Source organism: Grammomys surdaster, unplaced genomic scaffold (assembly GCF_004785775.1).
Source record: "Grammomys surdaster isolate TR1022 unplaced genomic scaffold, NIH_TR_1.0 193, whole genome shotgun sequence".
In the NCBI taxonomy this organism is placed as follows: domain Eukaryota; kingdom Metazoa; phylum Chordata; class Mammalia; order Rodentia; family Muridae; genus Grammomys; species Grammomys surdaster.
The window spans coordinates 6,221,229-6,227,422 of NW_021604638.1; the positions used below are offsets into that span (position 1 = coordinate 6,221,229).

The 6,194-nt window shown below is 50.2% G+C and overlaps 1 protein-coding gene across 4 annotated transcripts in view; it reads left to right on the forward strand.

The window, feature by feature from the left end:
• Nucleotides 1–6,194, forward strand: part of Atp9a (ATPase phospholipid transporting 9A (putative)) — a 106,887-nt gene that overhangs the window by 80,042 nt on the left and 20,651 nt on the right. The window lies entirely within an intron of this gene.

Consider the following 6,194-nt stretch of genomic DNA (forward strand, 5'->3'; position numbering starts at 1 on the left):
AAAGAAAGAAAGAAAGAAAGAAAGAAAGAAAGAAAGAAAGAAAGAAAGGAAGGAAGGAAGAAAGGAAGAAAGGAAAAAGAGAGAGAGAAAGAAAGAGAAGGACAGATTGGAGGAGATGCTCAGTGGTTAAGAGCACTGTCTGCTCTTCCAGAGTCCCTGAGTTCAGCTCCCAGCACCCACATGGTGGCTCCCAGCTTCTGTAACTCCAGTTTCAGGGATCCAGTGCCCTCTTCTGGCCTCTGAGCGCATTGCATGCATATGTTGTACAGACATAGACAATGGTAAAACAGCCACACAGATACACACACACACACACACACACACACACACACACACCTACCTTTAAAAAAGAAACCCTGCACCTGTCAAGCCACCTCACTCTTCCTAGTTCCTTGCCATCACCGGTCTGTTTCCTGGTCCTGTGGATTTACCTGTTTTCCTTACTTCCTATAAAAGGAATTGTGTCATATATGGTCTTTTGTTCCCTCCTTCCCAACAGGTTTCAAGGTGCATTTATTTTATTGTGTGTACCAGTCTTTCCTTTTTGTGGCTGTGTAGTATTTCATTGTATGTCCGTATGGGTTGACTATCCTTTCTACAGAATATCCGTGACCAGCATGGACCATTTGCGTTAGCTATTGCACCACCTGAGGGACAATTCCCTGAATACTGACATGAGAGTCATCTACACTTACTACCCACAGCAACCTTTAGGTGATTTTAGACATCGTTTTTAGGATCATTTTATTTTGACTACACTCTGAGTCAGGAGTGGGATCTTCTGCTCATGGTGCTTTTTGTTGGTGCACAAAGAATTCTGGGGCTGGTGGCTGGGGGCTGGGGGCTGGGGGCTGGGGACTGGGGAGTGGGGAGTGGCTCAGCAGGTGAAGTGCTGGCTGTGCAAAGACCTGAGTTTGATCCCCAGAACCTGTGTGGAAAGGCTGGGTATGATGGTGTGTGCTTGCAGTCCCCGTGGGAGGGAGGCAGAGGCAGGTGCATCTCGGGGGCTTGTGGCCAGACGGCCTGCAGTCAGCAGTGAGAGAGAGGCCCTCCACAGTGAGAGGCTGGGTGGCCGTCAGAGAACAGTGAAGTATCCATGACGAGAGGACTAAGAGTAATTGTCACATTGTAGCAGCCTGGCGGTCTGGTGCTAGGTCGGGGGCTGTCCTCCAGGACTGGCATAAACTGATTGGAGCCTTGTTTACCGTAAGCTTACAAGTTAGTTATGTGATTTGCATTCTACAGAGGAGGAAACCAAGGCATAGAAGGCCGAGAGTTCACACAGGGAGGTCATGGGTCAGAGTTCAGCCCCAGGCTGTCTGGGCTCCTAAGTGTATGCTAAGTGCATGCTAAGTACATGCTAAGTGTATGTAGTAGGGCTTAGAAGGGACAGGAAGGATGTGGGAAAACCCATGGCCTTCTGTGTTGGGGTGTTGTAGTAACTATGCATGCTACTAGACTGCCCCACAGGTGAATTAAAAGCACAAGGCTTGTGTTTCCCAATGGCTTCTGTGGACCAGGAATCTGGGTATAGCCTGGGGGAAGGGGACACATCTGGTTCAGTGTCTCAGAGGCTAGCCTCCTGGGACAAGGCTCACTCACCCACAGCTTCAGTGGGCTGCAGGACAGGACCTTTGTTCTTTGCTGACAGTTACACGGAGGCCACCCTCAGCTGCTCTGTGGGCCTCTCCCTGGGTTAGCATCCTGTCAGCTGGCTTCACCCCAGTGAAAGTGTGAGGAAGCTGGAAGCCACCCTCAGGAACCAGCCTCAGAGGAGACAGGCCATCCCGTTAGTTAACAAGGGTTTTGCACATCTCCAGGGGGCTGGGGACAGGGCTGCTTCCGTCTGGGGACTTTTGACTATGCAGTGGCTCCGAGAAGCGTTTCTCTGAAGACCCACTGACATGCTGTGGGTGTGCTCTGAAACATCCCCGTCTGAGCCGACTTAGATCCCAGATGCCAGTTGGGACTTTATGACCCCTTGGGACACATGTCCTTGGCAAATGTCAGGCAGGGCGGCTCCCTCCCACACAGCTGCAGCTTTTCCTAGGGCTGCACCTGGCCTGACCCTTGGGTCTCCAGGACACATCTGAGCTCAAGGCTATCAGCGACTGAATCCCTCGGGTGGGTGTTTCCCGGAGTTAGTCAGTGCCGTCCACGGTTACTCCCACTCGGTTCCAGCCAGTGTTTTTCAAGTTCTAAGGGCCGCGGACTCTGCTGAGGTCATCTGAGAGTTGAGTCATCGGATAGTCCCCAGCGTCCCACTCTGAGAACAAATGGAGCCGCGCACACCACCCTCCCTTTAGCTGTGGCGGAATTTCGTTCCCAGACATGCATCATATTCTGTGAGCGGTGGATGTGTCTTTCCACGCAAGGTACAGAGTCCAAGTTGGCTTCCCAAATCTGCTTTTACTTGAGACTAGCATGCCCCTCACCTGGCCTAGAGGATGATGAGGATGACGATGGTGACGACAAACGATCATCATTGTCGTCATCATCGTCACCGTCACCGTCATCGTCGTCATCTTAGTCAACACTCAGGTTTTTAAAAGACTCAGCCTTCACAGTTAAAGGGTCTCATAAGAAAGGAAATCAAGCCAGGCATGATTCACACCAGCAGTCCTCGCACTTTAGAGGCCGAGGCAGGAGGATTGCCATGAGTTGGGGGCCAGAGATTTATCATACCAAGGGCCTTCATTTCAGTCTCTTCCCTAAGCATATGAGTGTAAGTATCCATGTACATTTAATAAACTTAACCTCTAACTTTATATCTAAAACTAGCTTGCAGTCTCCTTACTGAAATGTGTGTGTGTGTATCTATGTGTATACAGACAGTAGACGTTTTATTATGTCACTAAGACACCTTTTACTGATTTTATTTTATTTTTAAAGATTTATTTATTTTATGTATATGAGTACACTGTAGCTGTCTTCAGACACACCAGAAGAGGGCATCTAATCTCATTATGGGTGGTTGTGAGCCGCCATGTGGTTGCTGGGATTTGAACTCAGGACCTCTGGAAGAGCAGTCAGTGCTCTTAACCGCTGAGCCATCTCTCCAGCCCCCCTTTTACTGATTTAAATGTGTACATGGAGTTCTGATGGGAAGATTTTCATTCACGTCTTTTAATTTTTTTAAAGTTACATGCATGCATACATGCACGTCTGTTCTAGATATTTTCCATTGTAAAAGTAATTTGTCTTATTCTATATGTAAGAATGTTTTGTTTGTAATGCATACAACACGCCTGGCATCCTTGGAGCTTCCAAGAGGATGTTGGGTCTCCTGGAACTGGAGTTAAAAAAGGTTGTGAGCCACCATGTGGGTGCTGGGAACTGAACCTGGGTCCTGTAAAAGAGCAGCAAGTGTTCTTTGCCATGGGGCCATCTCTTCAGCCTGTGTGTTTTAGATTAGTAACCGTGAATGTTGATTCCTTAAAAACTGGGCGGCACACGTGTGAAGGCCAGAGGACAGTGTGTGGGCATCGGTTTTCTCTTTCCACCCTGTGGGTTCTGGGGCTCAGATCATCAGCCTTGTAGCAGGTGTCTGCACGCTGAGCCGTCTCGCCGGCCCCCGCTTCTCCTTCTGAATAGGCTGTTTCTCAGTTTTGGTCATGAATGATGCTGTGAGCATGGATCTTCTCAAGAATGCCTTGGCATTTGGAGAGTACCCACTATCGAGCTAATTTCCCACCCTACCTGCCTGTCCTGCCATTTCCGGCTCTGCGATGACGTCTTTACTTTGTAACCGATCACACCAGGCTTGCTTGCCCAGCTCAGTGCTTCTCACTGTAGTGACATTTCAAAGTTGTGACTTTTATAGCTGCCGCAATCCAAGAATGGGGACGCTGCTGGCATCTAGTGACACCTGGCCATATGTGTGTGTTGTACAGAACCTGAGAGTCCATCTTCTGCTGTGCTTCTAGTCAGGGGCCTGTTGCATGCCTGTGACTGTCCCAGTGTCTGCTGGACAGGTTCCACTCAGTTATTATTATTATTTTTTGACAAAATCTCCTGCAGGAGCCCTGGCTGGTCTCACAGGCACAGCACCCCTCCCATATCAGCTTCCTAACCTCCCAAGTGCTAGGATCCCAGGCACGAGCTACTGCCTCTGACCATGCTTGCTGTTATCATCTGCTTGCCCAGTAGATCGCGTCCAGCCTTTTAGGCTGGTGTGGGTAAGCTCACAGTGTGCTCACGGCCCGTTCCCACAGTCCCCTTTTCCTCCTCTGTCTGTCTGAGAGCATGCCTCCTCAGGGATCAGGTAAGGTCAGGGAAGCCTCCTGCTCCAGGACTGTGCTGCACATCTCTCAGAAGGGACTGTGTGTCCCACGTTGTACAAGACATCCCATTCAGCTGTTTCCCACGTGCAGTTAGTTGAGGTGGACCAGTGTCAGAGGACACACCGTTGCCATTGAATGAGCGAGGCCTGTAGTCAGGTGCCAGCTAGGTAGGCTACAAGGTGACAGGGTAGCATAACCGACCAGCCCATCTCTGAATGTTTATGGTATCATCTGACCATAGCATGGGAACATGGTAAACCGGGTGTGAACTGGGTGGGAGGGAATGACTCACACTGAGGAGATAATGGCTGGTGTATTTATATTGGCCCGAAAGATGGAACTGGCCAGAGCCCCTCTGGTGAAGGAAGCTGGGTGGGGGCGGTCTTTCCTGCAGCCGCGGTATTAAGCACCACTCTCAGGAAGGGGAGGGGATAAAAACCCCTGATGCTGCTTTCATGTTCTTTTGGCCTTTGGACTGTCCTTCCTGGGCAGAGCGTGCCGTTGACCGTACTCGAAATGTAGATGGCTCTGTGCGCCCGGGGGGAAGAGAGAAACCATGTGTTGCTCTGATAGCTGGACTTTGGTTAAAGGGCACTCAAAGATTTTCTTCCTTCCTTCCTTTCTTTTTTTTAGATTTATTTATTGATTTGTTTGCTTATTTTATGTGAGTACATTGTCACTGTCTTCAGACACACCAGAAGAGGGCATCAGATCCCATTACAGATGGCTATGAGCCACCATGTGGTTACTGGGAATTGAACTCAGGACCTCTGGAAGAGCAGTCAGTGCTCTTAACCACTGAGCCATCTCTCCAGCCCCCAAGATTTTTTAAAAGGAGGAGCTGTACCCTTAGTTAATTTCGGGTAGCCCATCTTGTATGTGTGTGTTTGTGTGTGTGTGTGTGTGTGTGTGTGCCCTCATGTGGAGGGCAGAGACTGATGTCAGGCACTGGCCTCATTTGCCCTCTACCTCGTGTTTTGAGACAGGTTCTCTCAGTGAACTTGGACCTCACTTCACTTAGAAGGACTGGCCAACAAGGGCTGGGCAGTCTCTGTCTCCCCAGTGTGGGACTGCAGCTATATGTCATCATGGCCGGCCTGCCTACCTTTCTTCCTTCCCTCCCTCCCTCCTCCCTTCCTTCTTTAACATATATAGTGGGGATCCAAATTCGAGTCCTTGTGGTTGTGGCAAGCCCTATACCCACAGGGCCATCTCCTGAACTCCTGTAATTCATAGTCAGAGGCAGCTTCGTAGGCAGTGCCTTGGGGCTTTCCGGCGTAGTGAGAGACATGCACAGGACTTGGTCCGATCTTCATGTCCAGTGTCCCTCAGCCAGTGTCTCAGCCTCAACTGTTGAGCTGTGAAACCCGATGATGAGTTCTTGATTGTGTGGGCATTCTGGGATATGTGGCGGCACCCATGGCCTCTTTGCACCCTACCCACAGAGCTGTGGCAGATGATGGTGTCTGTCCCATGTTGCCTGTTGTAACCCTGGGTCTGAGCCTTTTCCCCACCGCGGAGGATGGAGGACTTAGGGCACTCCTAACTATCTGGAACGCTGTCATGAATGCCACACACCAATGATCCTGCTCCGTCCACGGTGGTTAGTACACACTTCCTGTGCTGTATATGTGCAGCACTTCCTGCTTGACAGACGAAGAAACTGAGGCAGAGAGAGGAGATACCATTTGCCCAGTGCTCCTGATTTAAGAACTGGTGCCAGGCCAAGTATTTGATGCCTGTCAGGTCTTAGAGTCAGGGGAACCAAAATATGAGAGGTCATTTACTGTTGGCGAACTCCCCGTGAGGGGCTCTGTGGTGATGCAGGTGTCCACCCTGTGGCCTGTGGACATACGGGTCCCAGGATGGCTAGGAATGTGACCTGACACATCCTTGGATGACGGTCTGAGT